General features: G+C 39.7%; 1 long non-coding RNA gene across 1 annotated transcript in view; it reads right to left on the bottom strand.

Moving 5' to 3' along the window:
* LOC140702550 (uncharacterized) overlaps positions 1–27,973 on the bottom strand; it is a 46,585-nt gene extending 18,612 nt beyond the window's left edge. Inside the window, exon 1 of the long non-coding RNA XR_013540524.1 lies at positions 443–27,973. This is a non-coding gene — a long non-coding RNA (uncharacterized LOC140702550). The remainder of the gene's footprint in view (positions 1–442) is intronic.

Below are 27,973 nucleotides of genomic sequence, written 5' to 3'. Positions count from 1 at the left end.
TGTTTTGAACAAATGTACACTAAACCTTCTAATTCCAGCCATTGTAAATGGACCATAATTTTAGAGCTGTCGGGTGTAATTATTTCTGGAAATGGTTAGACACAATGCTCACACCTATAATCTTTCTCCAGGTCCTATGTGAATCAAAACCCTTCTGATATTACCCTGTGCCTATAATATTACACATGGCTCGGAAACCATGCTATATAATGTAGTGAGGAAGACCTAAATGATCAGACATATGCCTTAACAGTTCATATTGCATAATTAGTGCATGTTTGCAGTCCATCTTGATGGAAGTTCACACTATTAAAAGGGGGGGGAAAGACTTGCTAATTCCTGTTTCATGTCAAATAAGTGGACAGTGCAATGAAAACTGCCCTTGGTTGGAGGCTTCCACTTTTACGAAATAGTTTTCCAAACAAAAGTAGGAATAACTTACCACAGTAAATCTCTATGGTTAAAGCAGACAATACATGGCCTATCAGCTGTATGCCATATCTGGTCCATTTTTAGAGGTCCCAATGCTTCCACTGCTAAACTTGCCACTGCTGTGCTGTCATGTTTTTCATGCCCTAAAACTAGACAAGAAAATGATTAGTGACATTAATGCGTTCAAATTAGAGATGAATGTACCTCCAGTTTAGCAGTTCATGCCAGTTACTTTAGCGGCTGACACTTCAAAACCCTGCCTCCTCCAGTGAGTGCCCACTCAGAGGCAGCACTCAGAGGGGCAGGGCAGGAAGCCAAGCTGCTACCTCCGAATGGGTGCCTGCCAGGGGAGGCAGGGCTTTGAAGAGCCTAACACCCGTCCAGCCACTAGAGAAACTGGCATGGATCACCGAACCAGCAGTTTGTGTCCATCTCTAATTCAAATCTGTCATCCAGTTCTTCTGTATCTGCAAACAAAACATTCTTTGACATTGGGAATGATCTTTTGTCTGTGCCATCATTCTTGATATTTGACCATGTGGCTAGTTAGGAGCAGGGATCACTTAATCAATTCAGTGGCTAAACTGTGGGGAGCATCAACATACAATGTGTATATGCATATGTATACGTGCATGCATGTGTGTGGAGACAGGAGAGATGAAGAAAGAGAGGAAGATGCTTGAAGCTCTGGCTTTCCAGTGTCCACACATTGCAGAGCAGAAGTCAACTTGTACAAGATACTTCATTGCCTGAGGGAGAGAGTTGCCAGAGGTGGAAGAAGTTCCTAACAGCCTTCACCACCAAGTGCATGGTCACCTACTATGAAAAGCCTCCAGAGACAGTATGAAGGCCAGTTCAAGACACTGTGCTGCCTTCAGCAAAGCAACAAATATTCCCTTCCCACAATCAAGGGGTCAGACTATCCAATGCCAACTCAACTTGCTGTGTAAGACAGATCAGAAACCAGTGCTCCCTAGTCAGAGCACACACACCCATCCCTGGCAGTACAAATATGACTGTAACCAATTAAATAATAATTCTCTACTCATTCATAAAGGCCACAATCCACTGCTTGGTGTGACTGCTTCTATCTAATGGTAAAAACAGCCCATCTAATGGTCAAAACAGCCTGCTGAAATAAGTGTTTCCTAACAAATAAATTGAGTCATTTCATTCCATTGGAGATTATGAATGCCATCATACAAAATGCCTTCCTGAAGCACCACGGGAGTTTTGCCTCTTCCTGCTTTTAAATTTTAAGCTTTCTGCCTGCATTGCTGTCGTATGAAGGGAAATTCAACACTTCAGTGGCAGTATAGTGGAACATGTTCATAAGATAAAACATAAAAGGATCTAATGATCGTCCATGTTTAGACGCAGCAAGTTGGCAACCTGTTCTGAGCACCAAAACATCTCATTATTTTCCTCTTAACGGTCTTGAATTTTAGAATCTAAATTCTATCCAGCATCTTCTGTCCCAAAAGCCTTGTAAACAAAACCACTCCATTTTCACAAAACTAGAAGAAAGACAGTTAACTGCTGTGTCCTTGGAGAGAGACCTTTATTTAAAAAAAAAATATTCCTCTCTCCCATAGAATTCTTCTACCACAGCAACTGCGAAAGAATGTTAACCAAGGATCTCCTTCTTAGCATTTTACGGCAATGTCACCCTTCCTTGAGTCAACTTCTTTATCTCTATGATAGAGGAAAACAGTTATGGGAACGAAGTTCGGCATGTTCAAAGAAAATCATGGAGAAAGTTTATGGAAAATCATTTTTATAACAGTATATATAGGTTTAATGACGGAGATTTCAGAGCAAAGTTCTGTAGCGACGCCGCAGGTTTTCTGATTGGCCCCAGTGGGTGGTTCAGATTGCATGCCATTGTAGAACAACAATCACTTATATACAAGGTAACTTTCCGGATCATTGAATTATTATCATTTATAGAGCTGGACTCCTCCTAATTCTTCAATGGGGTGAACATTTTTTTTGGCTTGCATTCTATGCACCTTAAAGTAGAAAGGGGAAATATGCGATTCTTCAGATATTGTCGGACTGTAATTTCCATTAGCCATAGTTAGAATAGGGAGTGGAAAAGATTAATGGGAGCTGCCATTCAGGACCACAGTTCCCCATTCCAAGCTGAAAAATATATATCCAGATATGATGTTGTGAAGCACTGGCAAAATGTGAGTACATTAGGTATTTATCACATTACACTATTCAGAATGGCTAACAGAGTCTCCTCTGGAATGTTTGTTGCCCTTGAAGCCAAAGGGGTGTAGGCTTTGTTTAGAAGAGTCTAGCGACACAACAGCTTTTATAATAAAACTGGTCAAGAAGACCCAAAGCATACTCTGAAATGCATCACAGATATACCTTGCTTTGTCATCTATTCCAGCTTAATTGGGATGTTCAGATTTTCCTTAGCGACAACAAGAAATACTTAGTTAATTCTAAGTTAACTAATTCTTAGTTAATTGGTCCTATTAAGAACCAATGGACCATTATACAGCCAATACGAAATTGAATTATCTCCTCAGAATGCATTTGACCAAAAAAAGTCCAGTCCAACTTATTTTGGGTGATATTTTAACGGCAGACATATTGCATTTATATTCATTTCCCCCTAAAATACATGTTGTATATGTATGCTCACTGATATGTCAATGTTTGTATGTATTTTCCCCTGTACACATATTTCAATAAAAAAAAATCTTGACACAAAATTCAAGGTACTGTGCAGCTTTAATATATAGACCAAATAGATTTCTCCAACATCCCAATATCCTATATGTGGTGATTCAGAAGTAAGTCACACTGAATTTAATACGAATTGTTCCCAGGGAAACACTTTGCACTATAACAGAAGGATGCAAAAGCAGCATGGAGACAATTGTGACCCTCCAGATGTTTTTCACCTATAAGTCCCATCAGCCCTTGTGGCATAGCAAATAGTGAGAAATTATGGGAGTTGTAGACAAAAGACATTTGGAGGGCCAGTTACTCCAGACTTAAAGTGCTTTCAATTTCCTATTGATTGCTAAAGTCAAACTGTATTTTGATAATGATTTCACCAGAGTTTGAAGACTCTGTTGACTTTCTTACTTACATTTGGTGGTTTTTTGTTTTGTTTTGTTTTTTTGACTAAGGCTTCAGAATCCCACACTCAGCAAGGTGAACAAAGTTTGATTCAGATAACCAGCTATGCCAGGCCCTGGGTTTAATGTATGTTCAGATCATCAAAACAAAACAGAACAAAAACGTCAAAGTTTTGTTAATCTAGAAACTGTTAAGATCCTATTGAAACATGTTGGGCCATTTGTAGAAAAAGCTAACACATGAATCCACAGGAAAAAGTCAACTTCCCATTCACTTCAATAGGTAAATGTATTGTTTATATGACACCACCTTCAAAGATACCTAATACTGGTGTATATTTCTTGGTTTGCCAAAATATTAAACCATACCAGGGATTTCTTTACTTTTCCTTCATTTCTATTCCATCCTTCTCTCAAGTAATGGAATAAAAAAAAATCACAACATAATTTACAAGCAAATACAACTAAAAACACAATAATTTATTATTATATTAAAAAGGCAACCAGATTTGTATGTGTGAAAATAAGTGTTAATGGGGGGGGGGAAGCTGACAAAACTAATATATTATTATTCCTCTGGTTAGTTAGTACACAGTGGCTGAAATCCTCTTACCTAGTTTACGCTAGCATAACATGACAAGCATAACTTTTTTAGGTGAACTGTCCGCAATTAAGAAATTGATATAGACATTATCAATTGCATAATGAGTTGCGTGGCACAGTGTACAACTGATACCGTCTATGTTGATTTTTTTTTACTTAGGGCAAACTGCCTTGTGTAGCTACACCAGAGGATTTTGGTCAATGTAGACTATAGTGTATCTGTTGCACATTAATAAGCATCATAGCAATAATAATATGTATTGCCCTTGTACCCATCCAGTTGATCAAAGAGGCTACAAAAGCAGTGGAGATTTGTCATGAAACCAAGTCACATTCCATATACTGTCTTATACCTACTCACATATAAATCCTGAGGTCCAGATCTTCTTTGAGAGAGTTTTTGAAGGATTTTTATATCCCATTTTTCCATATCTCTTTCTTATTGCATTCACATAACAATCCTGTGAGGTACATTATGTTACTAGCTTTCACCTCCATGGTCAGAGCTTCCTCTAAAACCCTTTAGGAAGATTTTTGATTAGTCTTCTGGGACCATAGGATCACTCAGCAAGGATGCTTCACTGTCATTTTAGCAGAAGTCTTCCCAGCCCTAGTTCATTACTCTAATCACTAGCCCATTCTGGTTCTTATTTATAATTTTCCCCTTTATGGAGGGGGGGGGTGTTAAGGCTTTATTAATGAACATAGCTAAACCATACAGGGAGATTATCTGGTGAAAAGAACTGCAGAAACACAAAGTGCGATTATTTTCTAAAGAGGTATTCTCAAATAGATGGGCAATAAAATCATAATAATAACATCTTTCAATTGAGCAACCGGCTGAGATATTCTGTTGAGCAGATTATCTCTTCTCTGACTATGAACAATGCAAGTGCAGCCTCTTTATTCCCACATTTCAACTCACTGAAGTTTCTTGAAGGGGGGGTGGAAATTCTATAACTAAAGGACCCAGTTTTGAAGGACCCATAGGCTAGATAGGAATTTGGAATAAAACTTACTCCAGAGGAGAACGTACTGCACAAACTCATCAAACAATACTCTCTCTCTCACTCTCGCTCTCTCACACACACACACACACACAGAGAGAGAGAGAGAGAGAGAGAGAGTCCGGTGAGAATAATGCCATAATTAGAGGACAAATAATGGGAGAGGCAGCCCCTGTAAGCTTTTCAATAAAATGTACATGACCCTGAAGCAATTCTGAAACTATCCATTCAGGGGGTGAACTGATTATGTACTCTTCCATATCTTTAATGTGCTTCAAATGCATGCATCTGCAGTTTTGTTGGAATGCTTGAGCTTCAGGAAAAGAATAGAGACGCAGACATAGTTTCTTCATTTGAAGTTAAAGGAAACTTCTCACCTATTTTCCAAAGAAGGGTTTTGGAGGTTCAATTTGGATGCAAACATCAGATCTCAGCAAAAACTTCCTGGATCCCAACAGCTCAGATGGAAATTGCTTTACAACCAGGCGGTTGTAATGGAGGCTTAGGTTCCCACAAACTCAGCCACATACTTTATACTGTTCTCAAATTAGAATTGTATAGTTTTTTTTCAGACTTCAAAGATATAGTTAAGCTTTAAGAAAAAACAATGGCAAAGGAGAAATTTTAGGAAAAGCTTTAGTCTAAATATAGCCAACAGCACAACCAAAAGAATGGTTGCTCATTTAATACTAACAAATGTATTCCCACATGAGTGTTTGTGAATTGCTATCCACATGGAGCACAATATATGGGTCACAGTGTTTGTGGTGGAAGGACAGAGATGGGAGCAAGTGTAGGGAAGAGAGGGGGTATGGAACCAAATAGCATGACAATTGCATCTTAACACCTGGTAATGGGCTCACAAGTTGGCATTATAATCACAAGTAGTGAACATCCAAAGTATTGACAACTTTAATATCCTGGCAGTCCCGAGGATAGAAAGATGGCTGGTTTGTTGTTGTTGTTGTTGCTGAAACAAAGTATGTTACTACTCTCCAAAAAGCAAAAACAATAAAGCAACATCATCAACTACTGCCATAAAAGGTAGGAAATCCAGACAACAAACACAACTAATATATCAGCCAGTTAAAATAAACCTGTTTATGGGGCAAATAAACAGGTTTCTGAACTGGCACCAAATAGAACATGATACAACAGTTGCACATGGGTGCTCTTGAAGTGTGGCATCATAACCCATTAGTCTATGTATGATGTGCATTGAGACACACAGATATATTCAATTTCTAGGCACAGTTTATATATCTATATAGAAAATGTCAAGCCATGTGAGCTAGGGGCTACATGAAGCCCTCCCCAAGACCTTCAACCTGCTCCCAAGGAATGCTTCATCCCTCTCCTAATGGTCTTACAGCTGATAAATGCTCTTTGGTCCATCCTCAACTGACCTTCATTGTTGTTGCTATATGCCTTCAAGCCAGAACCAGCTTATGCTGACCCTAATATGGCTTTCAAGGTAAACGAGATATTTCCCGTGTGCTTTTACCAGTTCCATACCCTAGTGAATTTCCATGGCTAAGCAGGGATTCTAACCCAAGCCTCCTGAGCCCCAGTCCATTACACCACACTCGGCATCCCACTGACCCTCAAACAGACCATTATTTCCTTACTGCTGTTCTCAGTGAGGAAAACAGAGTCTTTGTCAGGATAGCTGTGATACGTAAGTCCGTGTCTACTGTATATGTTTTCTGAGGAATAGTGGAGTACGATATACAGGATCTGTATACATTTGTTTGAGCATGTGTGGAATGGGGCTTACCATCAAACTCCTCCCTGTTCCTGCTCAAGAGGAGACCTGGAAAAGACAGATAAGAATCTAGGGGGGTCAATTAGCCACCCTTTAAAAAGAAGACATTGTTAATGAAAGAAAATGATAACGCAAATCTGTATACAGGATTCATTTTATAATATAGGTGGATAGTTGCACTTTTTTAAAATAAATGCCAACCTTTAGGCTTAACAACTTCAGTTCAACGTCTTGATTTGACAATGACATAGGATGATGCTAGGTGCTGAGACCCACAGCATCATTCTGTCATTTCTTGAAAGTTACTTTCTAAGCTCTGATCAAGAGTAACTAATTAGGCGCATTGAGGTCGTGAGAGAGGCAATCAGCACAAGGATAGCCATGGCAGATGATTTCTGTCACCTTGCTGGATAACTCAGCGGTTTAGGCATCAGGCTGTGGAGCCAGAGATAGGGGATTCGTTTCCCCACTGGACCTCCTTGACAGGGGCTGGACTTGATTATCAGCAGGGTCCCTTCCAGCTCTGTAGATCACCCAGCAATTTACCTGTATACCCAGAAGTCCAAAATATTTTTCTGGCTGAGGCAGAGCAGCCAATAGTGTCCACAGCCAAGGTGCATATACACAAGCCAGGCAGGTTGACTGTAGCACATGAAGAAAGAAAGAAAAAAAAATCTCATAATGACATCTCCCTGTCCTTGGCTGTAAAAATATAGTTACAAAGTAAAAAATTACAACGCTTTACAGGTTTCTGCCATTTCAGTCAGGGCTTCAAAAAGTCACCTTTTGGGCTTCCAGAAACCATAGTAGCATTCTAGGTGGTGTCACTCTTTGTTTCCATAATGCTGCACTCTGTCTAATGGTAGCACCAGTCCTGCTTCTGCCCACCTCTACATTTCTGCCACCACAGAAGCTTTTCAAAGGTTAAGGCCTTTAAAAGAAGAAAGGCAGAGAGGGGATTGCAATTGGACCCTGACCACTTGTCTCAAAGGATTTGAAAGGTCTTATGCCATATTTTTTCCATTGGGATTGCACCAAATCACTCCAGATGGGCCCAAGCCAATCCCTTATTGAGTAATAATATAGTTTTCTTTGAGTTGATATTCTATCCTCCCACTTAAGCAGACTAGGTTGCTTCACCATTCATCAGACAGAAGGTTTGTCAAGATAAAATGTCTTCCAAATGTATAAGACTTGTAAATATGTGCATTTTGCATAGGCATATGTCTTCTTCAATTATGACATTTTATAAAACAGAGCAAAACTAACTAGGGAAAGCACAAAAATAAGAAAATCTAAAGTTCAACAAGTGCAACTCGCTTTCTTTATTCTTTAAGGAAAGCTTCCTGCTTTAAAATTATGGCTTCAAATTTCAACATACCAGCAGAAAATAAGAGGTTTCAGGCTTTCAGCCTATGATATTAAATACCATGCAATACAGACCACTGACAAAGCCTGTAAATTTGTCTATGAATCAGAGCTCTAATGGAAACACACTTACGAGTGATACCTACTCCAAAATGTAATAATGCTTAGAATTGTTTGGATAGTGTAACATTCTGCTTTTTCAACACAGACTCTGATCTTAAAAATCAATTTTGAAAAATCAATTATTGTATATTAAAACCAATTCATTCATTTTTATTTCATTGAAAAGACTGAAGTATGTGTTTAATTTCAGCATTTGAAATCAATATGACATACAGAGAGAAGTTCTATGAAAATGGAGGTGTGGAGGGGCACAGTGTAGCACAGGAATTTCCACTTTGAAATTGTCTGGGATTCTACTAGCCAAGTTAGAAGGCAGTGGAGAGATTCCATCCCCTCACCTTTAAAAACAGTTTTGCATTTAATCTGTTTTTATTTTATTTTATTCATACTTCATCACATAAGGCTTAGTTAATTACTCAAATATATATGTACTTGTGTCTTATATATACAAACGTGTGTGTGTGTGTCTGTGTGTGTGTGTACACACACACACACAGAGAGAGAGAGAGAGAGAGAGATGAACATGCACATATACAAAGAATTGATGCTTTTGAATTGTGGTGCTGGAGGAGACTCTTGAGAGTCCCCTGGACTGCAAAGAGAACAAACTTATCTATTCTGAAGGAAATCTACCCTGAGTCCTCACTGGAAGGACAGATCCTGAAGCTGAGGCTCCAATACTTTGGCCATCTCATAAGAAGAGAAGACTCCCTGGAAAAGACCCTGATGTTGGGAAAGTGTGAAGGCAAGAGGAGAAGGGGACGACAGAGGATGAGATGGTTGGACAGTGTCACCGAAGCTACCAACATGAATTTGACCAAACTCTGGGAGGCAGTGGAAGACAGGAGGGCCTGGCGTGCTGTGGTCCATGGGGTCACAAAGAGTCGGACACAATTTAATAACTACACAACAACAAAGCTTTGATAAATCATGTAAGCACTGTAAGAAACAGGCACTCCAGGTTTTTTAAACTGAAAATAATGTTTTCCATTTTAAAAAAAAGATTGTTGCATTTCTTGGTGTGTGTTTTAAAAGGATACTCTGTGAACTGAATTTGTTTTAATTGCAATGAATTAATCAGCTGATCAATTGATTTTAAAAAGCAGACAGCTGAAAAAATTTCATTAGTTGGCTGTCATCAACTGTATGAAATGCTGTGGTTATTTTATCAAATGGCCTCTTTGTGGCAATGGCCAAAGTAGGCTTTGACTTCCAGGATGGAAGAATTTGACAGCAAGATTGTAATGAGTGTATGTGACCTTGTAATTGTTTCAAAGTGAAACCAGAAACACAGGATGTGAAGGAGATTAAGATCATGTCATAAAGTGTAGAGTGCCTTGAAATTGTACCTACCATTAAACAATATAAATTGATTATTGCCAGCATATCTCAGGGTTTAAAGATAGTTCCTTATTGGTAATGCGCAGCATCAATCTAGGCTTTATCAGTACATACTTTTATAAAATAGTTACAATAATAAATGCATAGGAAAGAAAAGTCTGTGCAAAAATGCAGCCATGAATTTATAGGGCATGAAACCACTTTGCAAACAGGATCTATTCTGTGATTGATTAAAATTAACAATGAATTTTAATGAGACGGAGCCTACAGTATTGGCTCTTTTTTTAAAAAAAAAGCAATCTAACTTGATTAAAAGTTAGATTGATTTTAGAAAAAGAGTACTACAAGTGGTAAGGATGGGTAACAATTTTGTTTGGTTCATATTTTGACTCACTAAAATTTGTACATTTATTCATAAATAGGGACAAAAAGATTACAGTTTGTTGAGGGGGATAAGATTTGGGGAAAGCAAAACAGATAGATTCACCAAGCAAAAGATTTTGGCAGAGCCTGGAAAAGTTTGTTTTTGTGTTTAGTTTTACTACAATTTCCACAGCACTAACAGTGGCCATACTGGCTAAATCAAAGGAACTAAAATTTTTTTTTAAAAAAAGTAACTTCTTCAAGCTCTGGGTTTTGAGTACTACTTAGTACTCAGCCTTTGAATCCTTGTATATTCTACTGTATTTCTAGCACTGAATTAGGTCTGCAACCTCATCTCAGCTTTAGCATCTAAGATGGAAAAACAAATAATATTCTTCTGGATAGCGATAAAGCAATAATTTCATTTATTAAAAAAAATAGAAAGTTCCCCAAATTCAAGACTTTCTTTGTAAGCAGGTAATATATAGAGAACTGGACAATAAGTATATCAAGAGATAGTCTATGACTTGTCCTTAAATTGTGATGACAATCTCATGCATTTTTAAATTTTACCACTACATGACAATATAAGAAGAGTCTTGATGGAGTAGACCAAAAGCCTAGTTTAGCTTTTTATTCAGACAGGCTCCACCTAGTTACCAGAAGTAAAATTGCTTTACTAGCATAATTCATGCGCATAGCATCTGTCACTACTGCATGTGTCTTGCCACATTCAATGAAATAAAACATAATTTTAGGATTTGGTAGACAAGAGCTAGAAAGCATGAGAGGAGGCTTCTCTCTCTGGAATTGATATGAAGGAAGGACTAAGCTTAGTCCTCCTCCTTTTCCCTTAATACAAACAAGAACATTTCCAAGAGATCCATAAAAGTTCACTCTCAAATAAAGTTGTTAGTCTCCAAGGTGCCACAATATGTTCTTGTAACTGAAACACCTCAGAAAACATCTTCGCTGAAGTGACAGGGGGTTGCAGAAGAAAGTATTTTCAAAACAGTCCCCAAACAAAAAGTGAGCGTTTAGAGACTAGGAGAAGTACAGTATAATTACCACAATAGTAACACAAGACTTGTACAATTAACCAAAAGAAAAAAGTTTTTCTTTCTTTCTTTCTTTGCTTGGGCCATTCTCTCATTCTCTCTCTCTCTCTCTCTCTCTCTCTCTCTTTCCTAACAATAAAGCACTGTGGTTCTAAGAGTGATTTTTTTAAAGCAGCCTAGTTGTGTTTGTTAATTCTCCTGAGATTTGCATTTCCAATCCTATTATCCCTCTCTACTGTTTGTTGAAGGAGAAACACATTGTCATGTTTTGTCTAAGTAAATAAATCTACATGAACTTTTGGTCCTGTGAGTTGTCTTTTAAAAAAATCATAATACGTGTTCTGATCCTCATGCAAAACTTATGCAAAGTTATATGTGCTTCAGAATTCCTCCAGAGAATGTGAGTCATCACAAGTCTGATTACAGAGAAACTTTAATGACTAGTTTATACTGCCATCTAGTTTCCAGTTCTTTGTTTTGAATCTCAGAGATATTGCTATTTCCCTGACCTAATAAGATATATTGCTTCAGAAAGTTAATTTTAGCCACATACCATATACATTCCGTAACATGTATAAACAGAACAAACACGTGTCATCATAAACACTTTTAAGGGATAATACCTGACATAATAAAGAAGCTATAGGCCAACTTGAGAGCCAACAGCAGAAAATGCAGCTGAATGAAGCATTTGCACAAAGGAAACCCAAAGTTAAAATCACAGATCTGGAACTTACACCTATTTGGGCCAAACCAGATCCTTCTCATAACTCAGGCATTTTGTAGAAAGCTATGCATGTTCACTTGTCATGGGCTGGGATGTATCTGAGTTGATGGTTCGAGGGCCAAGTTGTAACTAGCAGTTTTAGTGCCCAGAGCTTTGCTGCCCTGTTGATTGAGCTTTAGTTACATATGTGATGATGGAACAGATGCATAGGGAGAAAGGGGTAGGTCTTGACACACACACCATATTGGTTCTGTGCTGAGCCTATCTATTGCCCGTTTCCTTCTGTCCAGGAGGATCAGCTGGAGGTAATGTACACACTGAGGACAAGCAAATAAATGCTATCCCAGCAGCAAATACCAACTCCCAGTATCACATTATTGGCCCTCAAATTTTTAGTTCTCTCGGTCAAAGCTTGCCCCCACCCCTAGCTACAGCTCTGTTTGAAGGTAAGCTCATGGTGCTGCCCATCAAGAAGCAATGCATGGAAGCAGGCAGCCTGGAAAACCCATAGCCTCGCAGCAGGTCAGGTTGCATTAAGCTGAAAAGTTGCTGTCTAGGTAGGACATTTCTTTCCCAAAAGCTTCAAGGAGCTGATTTTCTGGACTACGTCTCCCAGAAACCACTAGCTGATGTTGCCACTTAAGAATAAAAGCTAATAAGCCATTACCTTAGCCCTCCCAAGCTGGCTAATACAGTAGTGTGAATCTGTGTCTCTGTGGAGGTTTTCTGTGGCATCATTCAGTGTGGCCTCCATTTTTAAATCCATCTGCTTCCCTGTACATACCTTTGTAAACAGGGTAGCCAGGTTTCAGGTTCTGGCTCAGAGATCCAAGTGTGTGGAACCATTTGTAGCGAACAGCCCTGCCCCCACCTGTCCGTCACAGCTGAGCAGTGGAGAAGGAGCCAATGAGAGGACGGAAGGTGGAGCCAAGGGGGGAGGGGGCTGGATATAAAGGCTGGTGTATGGAGTATGAGGTGAGATTCTGGTAGTGAGAGACAGTGTGAAACTTAAGAGTGAACTAAGAGTGAGTTAGAGATCTATGAGAACATTGAAAAGAATAGAGAGTTAAAAGAGGTTTAAAGTTATAACAGATTTGATTCAAACACACACTTTCACCCACCAGGTTTATTAACCTGTGATTTACCTATTGAATATTAATCATAATTATACAGTGGTGCCTCGCATAACGAGTGCATTGTTTAACTACAAATCCGCATAGCGATCTAATTTTTTTGGTTTGGTAATGCGATCGCATTGTGATGTTTTTTTAAACAGCTGATCGGCGGCTCCAAAATGGCCACCGGGTGCCTAAAATGGCCACCACAAGTGTTTTCGTGCCCTGCCCTCGCTTACCGAGGGTGCGAAAATGGCGGCGCTATGGAGGAACTTTGCTCAACTGTGAGTTTGGTAGCCATAGGAACGCATTAAACAAAGTTTAATGCATTCCTATGGCTTTTTCGGTTCTGTTTAGCAATGTTTCTGCATAGCGACGATTAATGCGGAATGGATTAATGTCGCTATGCGGGGCACCACTGTATTAACTTCCCTGATTTAATAAATAACTTAAGTTTTAAAAGTACACATGTCTCCTTGAGTGAATGGTATTGAGACAGCAATACCTGGTGGCAGCGAAGAAAGAAGAAGGGCAAGAACCTCGTGAAGGCCTGAGGGGAATAGGGGCTTCAGAGGGGATCGCCACACCATTCTCTAGGTTTCCAGCTTTGGATGCAAACTCTCAGGGAATGGGATGCTGATGGCCCAGCAACCCTATTCAAAAGAGCAGTGGTCCCCAACCTTGGACTTCCAGATGTTCTTGGGCTACAACTCCCAGAAGACTTCACCACCACCTCTGCTGACCAGGATTTCTGGGAGCTGGAGTCCAAGAACATCTGGAGGCCCAAGGTTTGGGACCACCGCAATAGAGAACTTGCTTCTGTCACTGTCGAGGAAGGAGGACAGGGTTCAAAACCAAATGAAATAGAAGGATATGCCTTTTGACTAGAATACAGAATGGTAAAGAGAGTGACCTGGAACCAACAGCAGCCTCAGTTACCTCACTGGATTGTTGTGAGGATAAAGTAGAGGAGAGAATTCATGTACAGGCTAGGCCCCTTGAGCTCCTGGCAGGGAAGGAGATCAATGCAACTCATTCATGGTAATATTAAAGGTAACAACAACAAAAACTGGAACAAAACATCAAAGGGCATATTTGCAAGCCTAGGGCAGGGTCTCACAGTGATAGCATTATGCCTATAAGCCCACTGAAACTGTGCAGCAGAATCCAGTTCTACCCCTAGGATTTGGTGGGGTTTTAAGCAAGAAAAGAAGTGGCAGAGCATGGCAAATGAGAATTCTCTCATACTATCTTTAACTTCAATTATTCCTTCATACAAAACAAGAATGGCAACATCAGTGGAACAGTACCAACCAAAGCCAGTCTTGGCTGAACTGTATCCCTTGGGCAATGATTACTATTCACACCTTTGCCAGCAGAACCAATTTTGATCTGCAGCAAATTCCGCAAGCCTGTGTCTAAGACACTCATCACCAGTGTATAGTTTGGTGAATTCCAGTTTTGAGTGGGAAGGGTGAGGAATCAAGAAGTGCATGATCTGAAAGGTCAATTGGGGCACAATCTAGAGAATTAAGTGGATAAATTAAACCTAGAAACAGTCCGCATTGTGGCAAGTTGATGGGTCACAGATGGTGTGCAATCTCCCCCCACACATAGGTTTTAATTGTTACTGAAAGACGAGATTCTATTTGAACCATTTGAACTCAAGTGCCAGGCCCCTGAGCTTAAAAAACATATTGTGCACTACCCCGTTCATTCAAACCCTAAGAATTACTGTAGGGGGACGACTCAGCTTTTGCTCTCTCTCTCTCTCTCTCTCTCTCTCTCACACACACACACACACACACACACACACACACACACACACACACACACACACTTTCACCCACCAGGCTTGTTTCTGGTCATAAATTCTTAATCAATGCACAATCTTGGTTGTATAAGTTAGGAAACAGTGCACTTATAACATGTTCAAAGAAAAAAAGAAAAGACCTTACAATGGACCATTGTCGAATTTTGCGGATCTGAAGTGCACCCACCTTCTTTGATTCCCTAAACTTGTTGCACTTTTGTACAAAATTGCCCCCTCCCTTTTTTCTGTACATCAACCCTGCATTTAAAGTGCTTCATTAGCATCTCTTGCAGGATCGGCAGCAATTGGCAAAACCCAACATTCATTTTAGTCAAGCCACCGTGCTTTTTTATCTCTATTTAACATCTGAACCTCCTTGACAAAGTCCATTCTCAAAATTTACTTCTTTTGTTTCGCCTCAGTTTCTCTATAAAGCTCTTTAAACTTCGATGTACTGCAGGATGACTCCTGAACAGAAATCATGTCTGGCTCAGCCAGTAAATCTAGCTTCCATTCAATGGGATTAAATAAGTGCTTCACGTCTATTGTAAAGGGCTCTTAAAAGATCCTGCTTCTTTAAAAGTTTCCTACAATAAATTAGATACATCTCACCCATTGTAAAACAAAACAAAAATCTAGCATATGAGAGCTGGTGTAGGTCTGTAGAAGAAATACTGGGGCTCTAATTCCATAAAGTTGTCAGTGATAAAACAGCCTGTGTTAATCACAATCAGTGGACACAAGAGTTTAATTCCTAGTGGATTTAATGCATGTCAAGAAAATATTCCATTCATTATCTGCAAGTTATCTTCGCATCTGTTCAGTCCAGATGAAATTTAACGTCAACTGGTGTGTATACACCAGCATTTACATTAACTATCAGCAATTGTTTACTAACCTCTAATATCTCCACCATGAGTTTTTAAAAAATTGTTTGTTTTTAATTTGGGATAGAAAATGTACAACACCCCAGATGTTGTTGGTCTGGCAATCACATCAGGCCTACACAACCTAATCAATGATCTGGAATGCTTGGAGTTGCAGTCCAACAAGAAGACCCGGACAGTCAAATTTGGCCCACTCCATTACAGGCCGATCCACATTTTAGGTTCTTCAGGACAGGCCCTTCCCTTTCTCCCACCACCCTCAGAGGCACACCTGCTGAGGGCACAAGAGAAAGCCTTTCATGGAGGTTCCTGCCAAACTGTGGAATGCCCTCCCAAGAAAGGCCAAGCTGGCTCCTGCCAACAGGCATAGATTTTTCTCCTTGGGTAGTTTTTCGACAAATGATTGGCTACCAAGAAGGTTTCATGGTAAATTAAGTACTTCTTAAATGCTGAATGTGCTTTTAAATTGTTTTAAATAGTTTATATTTGGTTGTGTGTTTTTTTGTTGTTGTTTATATTTGGTTGGCAGTTTTGAAAGCTGTCTTTACTCCCTTTTTTCGGAAGTGGTGGGATGTAAATAAAAAGGAAGGAAAGAAAACCAAGTTATATCATGCACCCTCAGTCCCAGGTGCTTGGAAGATGATAAACAATACACAAGCATCAGCTGCAATATAAACTATTACAGGAAGAAAGAAAAAAAATAGAACAACAAGCATACCAGGCCAAAAATATTTAGAAGAAGAAGAAGAAGATAAAAACTTTGTGGCACCTTAAAGGCTAACTTCTATCTTTTAATATGAACTTTCCTCAGATGTCTGTTCTTACTATTTTTTTTGACCTGATATGCTAGCACAGACTAACATGATGACTTCTAACAGAACAAGATCACCTGTGTAGCATCAAAACTTTTTCAACACCTGAGGTGAATACAAGATAGCACATCCTTCCATTCCATGTAACAAAGGCAATGGGATGATTGGTTAATCTTTGGTGCTGTCCAAATGTTGGTACCCTAGGCCGGTGGTTCTCAAACTGAGGTTCTCAGATGTTCTTGGACTGCAATTCCCAGAAACCTTCACTGCTTGCTGTGCAGGCCAGGATTTCTGGGAGTTACAGTCCAAGAACATCTGGAGACCCAAGTTTGAGAACCACTGCCCTAGGGCAAAGTCCCACTGTTTCCCCTCTTGTTGTAGTCATGGTGATCACTTCACCCTGCCAAATGGTTGGGTCAGCCTTGCCTAACAGAAAGAAGACTGAAGTGATGCAACTCAAGCAGTGATGTAATAGCTAACAGAGTGCATGGCGTATAAACAATACCAAAATAGAACTACTCCTGAATAAATGCTTTAAAGATAGCTACTATGGGCCCTCTCTTAGAAATCATTCAATCATCTCTTTTCCTTTTAATGAAGTACTTATTCTTTGCTGGAGCTTTAAGGACATCTCTGGTGCTAATCCTGTCCATTGAATTAACTACAAGAGGTCATGTCATTTTTTACTTTATTCTGAAGGAAGTAACAATGATTTTTTAAAAAGGAACTGTGGCAAGACACTCTGCTTTAGCAAAGTGGAGTTTGATTCAGCTGCTGATCCTTTGGGTTGCTCATTTTTAGCAGCTAGATGCAGAACAAAGTATGAGGAGATTGTTTCCTTCCCTTGCCTCTCCACTCAACTCCCCAAATGCATTGGTCAAGGACAGGCTATCATCCTTTTCCTCTGTTATAGCTGATAGCTGTTTTGGCTAAAGAATCCAGTACAGGAGACAAAAACGTAAAAAAGAGTTTTCCGTGTGAAAGGGTTTATGGAGTGAAAGAATGGAACAAAGTACTAAAATATCCAAATAATAAATTAGCAAGAGTCAGAATGACACCTTAACAGCCACATTGCATGCTCATCAGAGCTACTCCTTGTTTTATCTGACTGTGGATTGGATCCAGTCTCAATTACTCACTGTTTAATCCTGCTAAAATTAGTGTAATCCTATACACTTTGGCAGTGCCAAAGAATGCTCCAACTACTGTACAATTGCACTCATTTCACACGCTAGCAAGGTTATGCTCAAAATCCTACAAGGTAGGCTTCAGCAATATGTGGACCGAGAACTCCCAGAAGTACAAGCTGGATTCCAAAGGGGCAGAGGAACTAGGGACCAAATTGCTAACATGCGCTGGATTATGGAGAAAGTCAGAGAGTTCCAGAAAAACATCTACTTCTGCTTCATTGACTATGCAAAAGCCTTTGACTGCATGGACCACAGCAAACTATGGCAAGTCCTTAAAGAAATGGGAGTGCCTGACCTCTATCTATCTCCTGAGAAACCTATATATGGGACAGGAAGCAACAGTTAGAACTGGATATGGAACAACTGATTGGTTCAAAATTGGGAAAGGAGTACGACAAGGCTGTATATTGTCCCCCTGCTTATTTAACTTATATGCAGAATACATAATGAGAAAGGCTGGACTGGATGAATCCCAAACCAGAATTAAGACTGCTGGAAGAAATATCAACAACCTCCAATATGCAGATGATACCACTCTGATGTCAGAAAGTGAGGAGGAATTAAAGAACTTCTTAAGGAGAGTGAAAGAGGAGAGTGCAAGAAACAGCTTGAAACTCAACATCAAAAAAACTAAGATCGTGGCCACTGGTCCCATTACCTCCTGAGAAATAGAAGGGGAAGATATGGAGGCAGTGACAGATTTTACTTTCTTGGGCTCCATGATCACTGCAGATGGAGACAGCAGCCACGAAATTAAAAGACGCCTGCTTCTTGGGAGGAAAGCGATGACAAACCTTGACAGCATCTTAAAAAGCAGAGACATCACCTTGCCAACAAAAGTCTGAATAGTCAAAGCTATGGTTTTTCCTGTTGTGATGTATGGAAGTGAGAGCTGGACCATAAAGAAAGCAGACCGCTGAAGAATTGATGCCTTTGAATTGTGGTGCTGGAGGAGGTTCTTGAGAGTCCCCTGGACTGCAAGGAGAACAAACCTATCCATTCTAAAGGAAATCAACCCTGAGTGCTCACTGGAAGGACAGATCCTGAAGCTGAGGCTCCAGTACTTTGGCCATCTCATGAGAAGAGAAGACTCCTTGGAAAAGACCTTGATGTTGGGAAAGTGTGAGGGCAAGAGGAGAAGGGGACGACAGAGGATGAGATGGCTAGACAGTGTCTGCGAAGCAACCAACATGAATTTGACACAACTCCAGGAGGCAGTGGAAGATAGGAGGGCATGGCGTGCTCTGGTCCATGGGGTCACAAATAGTCGGACACAACTAAATGACTAAACGACAACGACGACGATACACTAGAAACCAATATGAGTTCAAGGAGATTTATTCTCAGCAGTAAAGTGCAAGAGATTATTAACTGCAATCATATACATTTACATGGAACCAAGTTCACATAAAGTTAGTGGGACTCATTTCTGAATAGACATGACTATGCCTGCATTTTTGGAGTGAGACTGAATTCAGAATTCAGAATCTTCTCCAGCAAGAGAAATGTGAATTCACTCACTGTGAGGTTGCACCTGCAATTCGGGTTTCCCTAGGTCTTTTCATGTCGATTGGCCAGTCAGGGAGGAGGAAATTGACTAAACAGCCTTGTTCACAGCTTGTTGATGTGGATCTTCTGTAGCCCTGCAAGAAGCGTGGTTAAAGAGAACTATCTTAATAAGCTATAAACAAGGGCTTAGTGGCAATTTCCTCTTCTCACTTCCTTCCCTCTTTTTTCTCTTTTTTCTTATTTGTGTGCGTGTGTGTGTGTGCGCGCGCGTGCGCACACACCCTAGTGGAACAGTGCTGGCACCAACCTATTTTTTTTTAAAAAAAGAAATGGCATTATTTGCAAAGATCCAGCCCTCCTGAGCTGGATCTTTGCCCCTTCCCCCAGCCACCATGCCATTATGTAAATCACAATACACACTTTTCTCTTTTTAATTTTTTTTTATTAATACAACATAAACCTACTACCACACAAAAAACTATAACACACAATAAAAAAAACAATAAGATACAATTTCACAAGTGCCCCCATCACGTCCAGGACTAGCATTAAACTTCATTCCGTCCATTTTCACTTCAAAATTTCATTGTTTCTTCCCTCGGTGTATACCCCTTCTCTCTCCGAAATACATATTCCAAAAATACATTCCATATTTTCTTAAAATCATTATTTTTCAATTGGCCTTTTCTTATTTTCATATCACATGTCAGTTTATCATTAATTGTCATATCCCATAATTCTCCATACCATTCCTCTAAACTAAATTGATTATCATTTCTCCAGTTTCTTGCAAAAATTAATCTTGCAGCCGTAATCATTCTTACTATTACTATCCTTATTTTCTTTCAACAATTGATCCTTCTGAATCACATTCAGTAAAGCCATTAACAGAGACATTTGAATGTTCAATCCAATTATTTTGGATATTTCTTTAAAAATTAAATTCCATTCTTTTTTTCTTATTTCACATAACCATCACATATGTAGATACGTCCCCTTCTCTTTTTTTTACACCTCCAACATAATGTTGACACCCTTTTATTTATTATATTCATTTTAACCGGCATTAAATACCATCTCCATTTTACTTTGTAACAATTTTCTTTTATCCTTACTCACATGTTCTTCATAATTTTCTGATCCCATATTTTATCCAAGTCATATTGCCATTGCATTTTTAATCCTTGTGCACAATACACACTTTTCTGCATCAATTCAAGCAATCACAATACTTCAACCAATGAAAATGTATCCGCTGTGGAAAAAAGGTAAAAGCCCCAGAAGCAGAAGAAAAAAGCTACACATTTGGAGTGGGGGGAAAGAGAGAGAGATTCTGGCTTAATTCTCATTTGCTTTTATGTTGTTTGGTCAATAAAAAAAGCTAATCAGATCAGCCCAACCCCATAGCGTTTCCTGCATCTTTGTCACTATAGTCTCAGCCTTAGTCTGGGTCCAACTGATCACAAGCACACCATTAGTTGGTATGCTAAAGGGCATATGTACAAAGAGGAAATGTACATTTTCAAGCATATGCTCAGGGCAGGCCAGAGCACCATCAACTATCATCCTGCCTGTGTAATAATTCTTTTCTTATATTATGCTTATGTAAGCTGCCTAGAGTGGTCGCAATGACCAGATAGGCGGTGTGTGTGTGTGTGTGTGTGTGTGTGTATGTATGTATGTATGTATGTATGTATGTATGTATGTATGTATGTATGTATGTATGTATGTATAAATAAATAAATAAATAAATAAATAAATAAATAAATAAATAAATAAATAAATAAATAAATTCCTGTCTCAGTACTATGCACTTATCACCACGTTAAAATCTTCACCTGAATTCAGAATCTTCTCCACGTTCTCTGTGTTAGTGGATCCTATTGTTCCATTTGTCAGGGGATATAAGATGCTTGGTGCACCGACAGGTATCTGAGCCACAGCTACTCTAATTTTTTTACTGGCTGATGCCCACTGAAACTGGGCATAGAGATGACAGAGAGTGAGATTATCAGGGGTGAAGCTGTCAATTAAATCCAACTGTTAGGGCTCAAATGTTCACTGAGCATAAGCCTTATAGTCAGGGGAACAGAACTAAAGATATATAGCCTATGGAACAGAAGATGGACAAGTGAAACTGAAGGGCTTGCCTGTTTAATGGGGAAAAGGAAATCTTTGGTTTCTTTCATAAACAGTGTGATTTTTTTTATTTTATTTTTTTGCACTTGGATAAATTGCATAGGATTTGTCCCAGCCTGGAATGCACACAAAAAATAGATATGTGATTGCTGCAGTGTCAAGACCTAAGCCAAGTTAGAAGATAATGAAATTGAACAGTACAGACAAGCTACAGACTGTGATACTTTCAATGGCTCAATGCCCAGGAAGCATCCTGATATGATGCTAATATAATTAGGCTTGCTTCTAGACAAAGGGATGTCTTACTTTCTGGGTAGTTAAAAAAAGAAAAAAGAAAAAGGTAGTGCTGTGCACTTTTTCTGCTGACTTGAGGGAAAGACGCCAGCAAGGATGCAGGAAATCTGTATTTGCCAGGGGAACCAAAAGCTTTTGTGCCTTGACAGAGGTATACTTTCCCCTAATGTTTCTCACCTTTTTTTTTCCTTTTTGCAAATTTTGGTTGTTTTGGGGCACTTGGGCCTTGGTTTACCTAAGTTTATCTTTATTTTGAGGGAAGTTTTAATTTTTGCAATGGATTAGGTTGATTCTTCTGGGAGTTTCTACACCTTCCTAAACAGAATTTTTCTTTATGGTTTTAACCTGGGATGAGTGAACAATTGGTGGAAGAAACATCCATAATTTAGGATATGGAGATAATTCCTTATTACTGACAGAAAGAAGCAATGACTTGAAATGACTTTTAGTGAAAGTAAAAGAAGAAAGTGCCAGAGCAGTACTGCAGTTGAACATTAAGGACACCAAAATCATGACTACAGAAGAACTAGACAATTTTAATGATGACAATGTATTTAGATGCAATTAGAGATTTTGTATACCTTGGTTCAATCATCAATCCAAACTGAGGTTTCAGCCAAGAAATCAGAAGAAGACTGAGACTAGGAAGGCCAGGCAATGAAGGAATTGGGGGGGGGGGGAATCACGAGCAAGTTTAAGGATGTGTCACTGGAGACAATACCAAGACCATCCACACTCTCGTATTTCCAGTCACCATGTATGAGAGTGAACACTGGACAGTAAAGAAAACTGAGACCAAAAAAATGATTTGTTTGAAATAATGTGCTGGAAGAGAATTTTGTTGATATCCTGGACTGCCAGGAGGATGAACAAGTGGGTCTAGAGCAAATCAAGGTTGTCCTACTGAGGTTGTCCTACTTTGGGCACATCATGAGAAGGCAGGATTCTCTGGAAAAAGACAATAATACTGAGAAACTTGGAAGGCAGCAGGAGAAGAAGACCAAACACAAGATGAACTGATTCCCTAAAGAAAACGATGTGCTTGAGTTTACAAGACAGGACAGTTGAGGACAGGACATTTTGGAGATTGCTCATTCATAGGGTCACCATAAGTTGAAAGCAACTTGACAGCACATAACAAGAACAACAAGTTGTTGGGGGTGTAGGATCTTAGTCCATTAACAGCTCTGAATGAATTTGATTTCCTAAAAGTCCCTTGTTGTTTCATCGTTAAGTCATGTCTGACTCTTCATGACCCCAGGGACCAGAGCACACCAGGCCCTCCTGTCTTCCACTGCCTCCCAGAGTTTGGTCAAATTCACGTTGGTAGCTTCGATGACACTGTCCAACCATCTCGTCCTCTGTCGTCCCCCTCTCCTCTTGCCTTCACACTTTCTCAACATCAGGGTCTTTTCCAGGGAGTCTTCTCTTCTCATGAGATGGCCAAAGTATTGGAGCCTCAGCTTCAGGATCTGTCCTTCCAGTGAGCACTCAGGGTTCATCTTCTTCAGAATGGATAGGTTTGTTCTCCTTGCAGTCCAGGGGACTCTCAAGAGTCTCCTCCAGCACCACAGTTCAAAAGCATCAGTTATTTGGCGGTCAGCCTTCTTTATGGTCCAGCTCTCACCTCCATACATCGCTATTGGAAAAACCATAGCTTTGACTATGTGGATCTTTGTCGGCAAGGTGATGTCTCTGCTTTTTAACATGCTGTCTAGGTTTGTCATCACTTTCTTCCCAAGAAGCAGGCATCTTTTAATTTTGTGGCTGCTTTCACTATCTGCAGTGATCATGGAGCCCAAGAAAGTAAAATCTGTCACTGCCTCCATATCTTCCCTTTCTATTTGCCAGGAGTTGATGGGGCCAGTGGCCATGATCTTCGTTTTTTTTTTATGTTGAGCTTCAAACCATTTTTGCACTCTCCTCTTTCACTCTCCTTAAGAAGTTATTTAATTCCTCCTTACTTTCTGCCATCAGAATGGTATCATCTGCATATCTGAGTTTGTTGATATTTCTTCCGGCAATCTTAATTCTGGTTTGGGTTTCATCCAGTCCAGCCTTTCTCATGATGTATTCTGCATATAAGTTAAATAAGCAGGAGGACAATATACAGCCTTGTCGTACTCCTTTCCCAGTTTTGAACCAATCAAATGTTCTAACTGTTGCTTCCTGTCCCACATATAGATTTCTCAGGAGATAGATAAATGGTCAGGCACTCCCATTTCTTTAAGAATTTGCCATAGTTTGCTGTGGTCCTTTATTTTTATTCTCAAAACACAGGGTAGGGAAAAAGATACAGCTCAGACTTCACTCCTTTATTTTACTCTTTTTTCCTCACATAACATTCCCATATGAATATTCTTGGACCAATTTTCCTCCACATTCCCCTGTCTTTTCAGAAACTTGTTTCCTGGAATAGTGAGCTCTATGTCCTTTCTCAGTCTTTAAGCCAAATAATGGACTGACTGTCCTCCAGAAAGGGGGGTGTTTTGCCATGTATCTAAGGGGAATCAGCCTACAATTTTGTAAAGCATGTTCAAAGTATTTGTGCATTAGAAAATCATAGAGAATTTTGTTTGTCCCAGCCCTGACTGTTTTAAGTAAACATTCTCTCAGGCTTTCTGAGACCAGGCTCCTGACACAAGTCTTCATGGGAAAAATCAGCTCGAGGTCAGGGCAATCTGAACTTTTGAACTTGTCAGTCAGGGCCCAATTAGCTGACTCTTGTAATATAGCTTTTTAGTCTGTGTTCTGCTGAGCAGGCATGGCAACATCAGTTTACCTGAGAGGTTAAAGGGTGTGTATGTTTCTCCGTTGTATGTGTAAGGTGAACTTACTCGCACCTTTGCTTCACCATTTCATTGTGTCCAAAACAGCCCTTTAAAATATTTTGGCATGGGGGACTACAGCCACATCCCAGCTGTCCTTGCTTCTGTCCTCTCTCAGCAACCATAGTACAGATCAAGTGCTTATGTTCTGGGATACAGTGTTCTACCAGTGGATAATTCTACATGATGGAAGTTTCTGTTGGAATGTGTGTGTAGTGTATGTAAACATAAAGTTCCATTTTAATAAGTCAGGAAATTCAGTTCTTCAAAAACAAAAAAAACCAACTATGAATGTGGGATATTGTGCTTCTCTATCCACAATTCAAAACACCAGGAAATGGCCAAATATTGCTGCAAAATATTGTGCCCACATAGCCAACAGGAAAAACAATCTGAGGCTTTACATACCAAAGGGCAGCCTGAATGTTGACCACACCAATGTTCTACAGCAGGCATGCTCAACCTTTTTATGACCACAACCCTTTTAGGAGCAGTTCTTAGGTTCCAGAGGCCTCTGTCAAACAAGGATACAACACAAACAGATTAATAGAAAATATCCTTCTCACATTTTTCAGTCTATGCCCCTTTCAACTGTGCCACAGCCTCCCAGGGGGCTATGTGACACATTGAAAATGGCTTGTCTACAAGATACCCGCTTGTCCTTACTACCACTCACGCTTGTCAAGAAACCAGCCATGACAGTTGCTTTGTATTTGAGTGGGAAGTGGTTAACTGAGGGAACTATCCTTTATGCATGCTGTCTCTCCACACAATCAGCCCCCCTGATTTTTCAGGGATTTAGATAATGTGTAGAGCCTCTACAAAGAGAAGTAACTCCTTTTCAGACAATTCTATTCAACATGAAGAAATGGAAGCCTATGTAGCCTTCTTTCTCTGTGCATGCATTCAGGTCAACTGTATCCTGAACACCTGAATAGGACTCTTACATCAGCAAAATTTAGTGTATATGCTGGACTAAGATAATCTACATTATCCAAAATAGCAGGTGGAACTCAGTTGCCAGTGTTCTCATGGGTAGAGCAAGGAGATTGATCTAGCCTGCCCCAAGTAGCTCTTTCAAAAGTAATAAGGATACCAAAGACAAGCAATGAGGAGGAGGGGGTTCCAGCATGTCCTGCTCATCAAAAAAAGAGAGGCTGAAGGTCTGATATTAAAAGGGAAGCCTGGATGAAGGTTCTTCTTCTACCTTCTTCCACTTTCCCCCCTCTTTTTCATTAAGCAGAGGCCACTTTCAGAACTGATGCTTGACTGGGCAGCAGAATTCTCAGGAAAACTAAGTTGGGAGGGGGTGTTTAAAAGACTTGTAAGCCATATTTCAGAATTTAAATATCTTTTCCTATGTTGTAGCTAGGAAAGCCGAAGGAGAAGTATTGCTTGCAAATTTCCTACTTCCTGATCCTCTTTTTATATGATGAGACAATTCATATAAAAATAGGAATGTGAAACAGCAATGGGACGGCTTAAAACTGAGAGATTTGTTGGATTTACACCCCTGACTGGAAATACCAACTGAGGATCTTGCAAAAGCGTGAAGAGAATTTCCATATTTCCCTATGGCTGGAAAACATCCGTTTGGAAAACTTGTGATGAGTTTTAGTGGGGAAAATAGAGCACACAAACCTATGAGAAAAATGCTCACAGCTAAATAGACTGTGCATTTGAAGAATGTGTATGCACTTGTTTCCATTAATGTAAAGAAGTGCATAAAAAGAACAGGACATACAATCATGTACACTTTGAAAAAACACACAGAATATATGCACAGAATACTGTGGAGTGGGGAAGAACCTTGTACCCCAGTATAGAGGGAGAATGCTAATAGGACAAAAGCTGAGATAAATGAAACTTTTTAATCTTTAAGATAGCACTAGACTTCTTGTTGGTTTTGGCTGAAAATGTAGAAGCTCAACAAAAGTAAGGCTCGTGGATTTCCACACCCATTGTTTAGACATGTTTGAACTGTTATTGCCATCTAATATGACCCTTTAGGAGAAGGAGAAAGATTAAGTCTCCACCCAAAAGGTATTTGTTGGCACATGCAATTACTTTGTATTCAATTTATTTATACCGTTCCTTTCCTCCAATGAATCTCAAGACACCATATGTTCTCTGTTCCTCTCCATTTTTATCTCCCAACAACTCTGTGAAGTAGGTCAGTATATGGTGGTTTTGGAGTATCTTATCTACCTTTTGTCACTTTCTCCTTAGCTGGATCCCCACATACAGAGTTCTTCAAGGAAACTTTGTACTTCGTTCTGCTGCTGCAATGGGAGGCTGGCCACAGGAGTATTTATATATTGGCCTTCAGCAGGCTACATACATACTCAGATTTAGATTTTCTCTTGTTTTGCCCTGAATGAATTGCTTAAAACAATATACTGCATGTAAGATGTCTTCTTTCTTTACCATGAGCATCCTGAGTGACTGTTCCCCAGAGGCAAGAAGCTAATCCTTCCAGCTTTGCAGTTCTAAGATGATTATGATGACGACGACAAGGACAAGGACAATGAATCTCACTAGCTTGTTGCTAACATAATTACCAAAAATGCCTGCAGTCTGCTGGATAGCTCATAGGTTGAGAGTTCAATTCCCCACTGTGCCTTCCAGACAGTAGCTGAACTGAATGAAGCATAGGGTCCCTTGCAACTCTGCAGTTCTAAAATTATTATTAATAACTCCCAGTCCAATACTCAAATTCAGGACAGGGAAATCACAATGGGCTGAGAGGGGAAATGTTTGCTCCTACTGTGGGCCTCACTAATACCAGAAATGGAGGATTCCTCCCTCCTCTTTTTGATCTGTTTTTGAGAAGAAGAAAAAAAGCAAGACAGTCACATCCAGTTTGTGGGGGCATGTTTGGGGCATATTAATGAATCCCCAAAGATTCTGGAGACCTTCAGAAATGGAAATAAGACTTGTAATGGCAGGCTCCCAGAAAGCCTAAGGAACTAGCCACAGAAATGCCCCTGGAAGCTGCTTTATGAACACAGGCATCACATTACCCACTCCTGCTCTAAGTCCTGCCTACACTGATGTTCTTGTCATGACAACAGATTTATTCATGCTACTGTGTGATAATGTAAACAGAAAGAAAATGTTCTTCATGTTACCGCCTTGCGACATGCCTGGAAAGGTTGAAAAGCATTAATATCCAAAGAAAGGTAATCTATGATGCATGTGGTGCTGATGACTCACAGGTATTAACCACTCAAAGTCACTGAAAGATGTTTAAATTAAAAGCAAGAAGGTTTCTCTCCCTCTCCCTCTTCTTCTTGGTTCATGTAGCTGTACAGTTGGAATAAGCAAGCTGAGAGATAGAATTAGTGAACTAGAAGACCGTCACATCACATGGCTGACAGCATAACAAGCATGGTTTCCAGACAGATTTGTGGAGGACTTTTTTTTATTGTTTACTGCTCATTGACTTTTTTCTGAACATGAAATAAAGCGTTACTTTTCCCTAGATAAAATCCA

The sequence above is a fragment of the Pogona vitticeps genome, chromosome 1, assembly GCF_051106095.1.
Source record: "Pogona vitticeps strain Pit_001003342236 chromosome 1, PviZW2.1, whole genome shotgun sequence".
Classification (NCBI taxonomy): Eukaryota; Metazoa; Chordata; class Lepidosauria; order Squamata; family Agamidae; genus Pogona; species Pogona vitticeps.
This window is presented reverse-complemented; position numbering and strand designations above follow the sequence as displayed.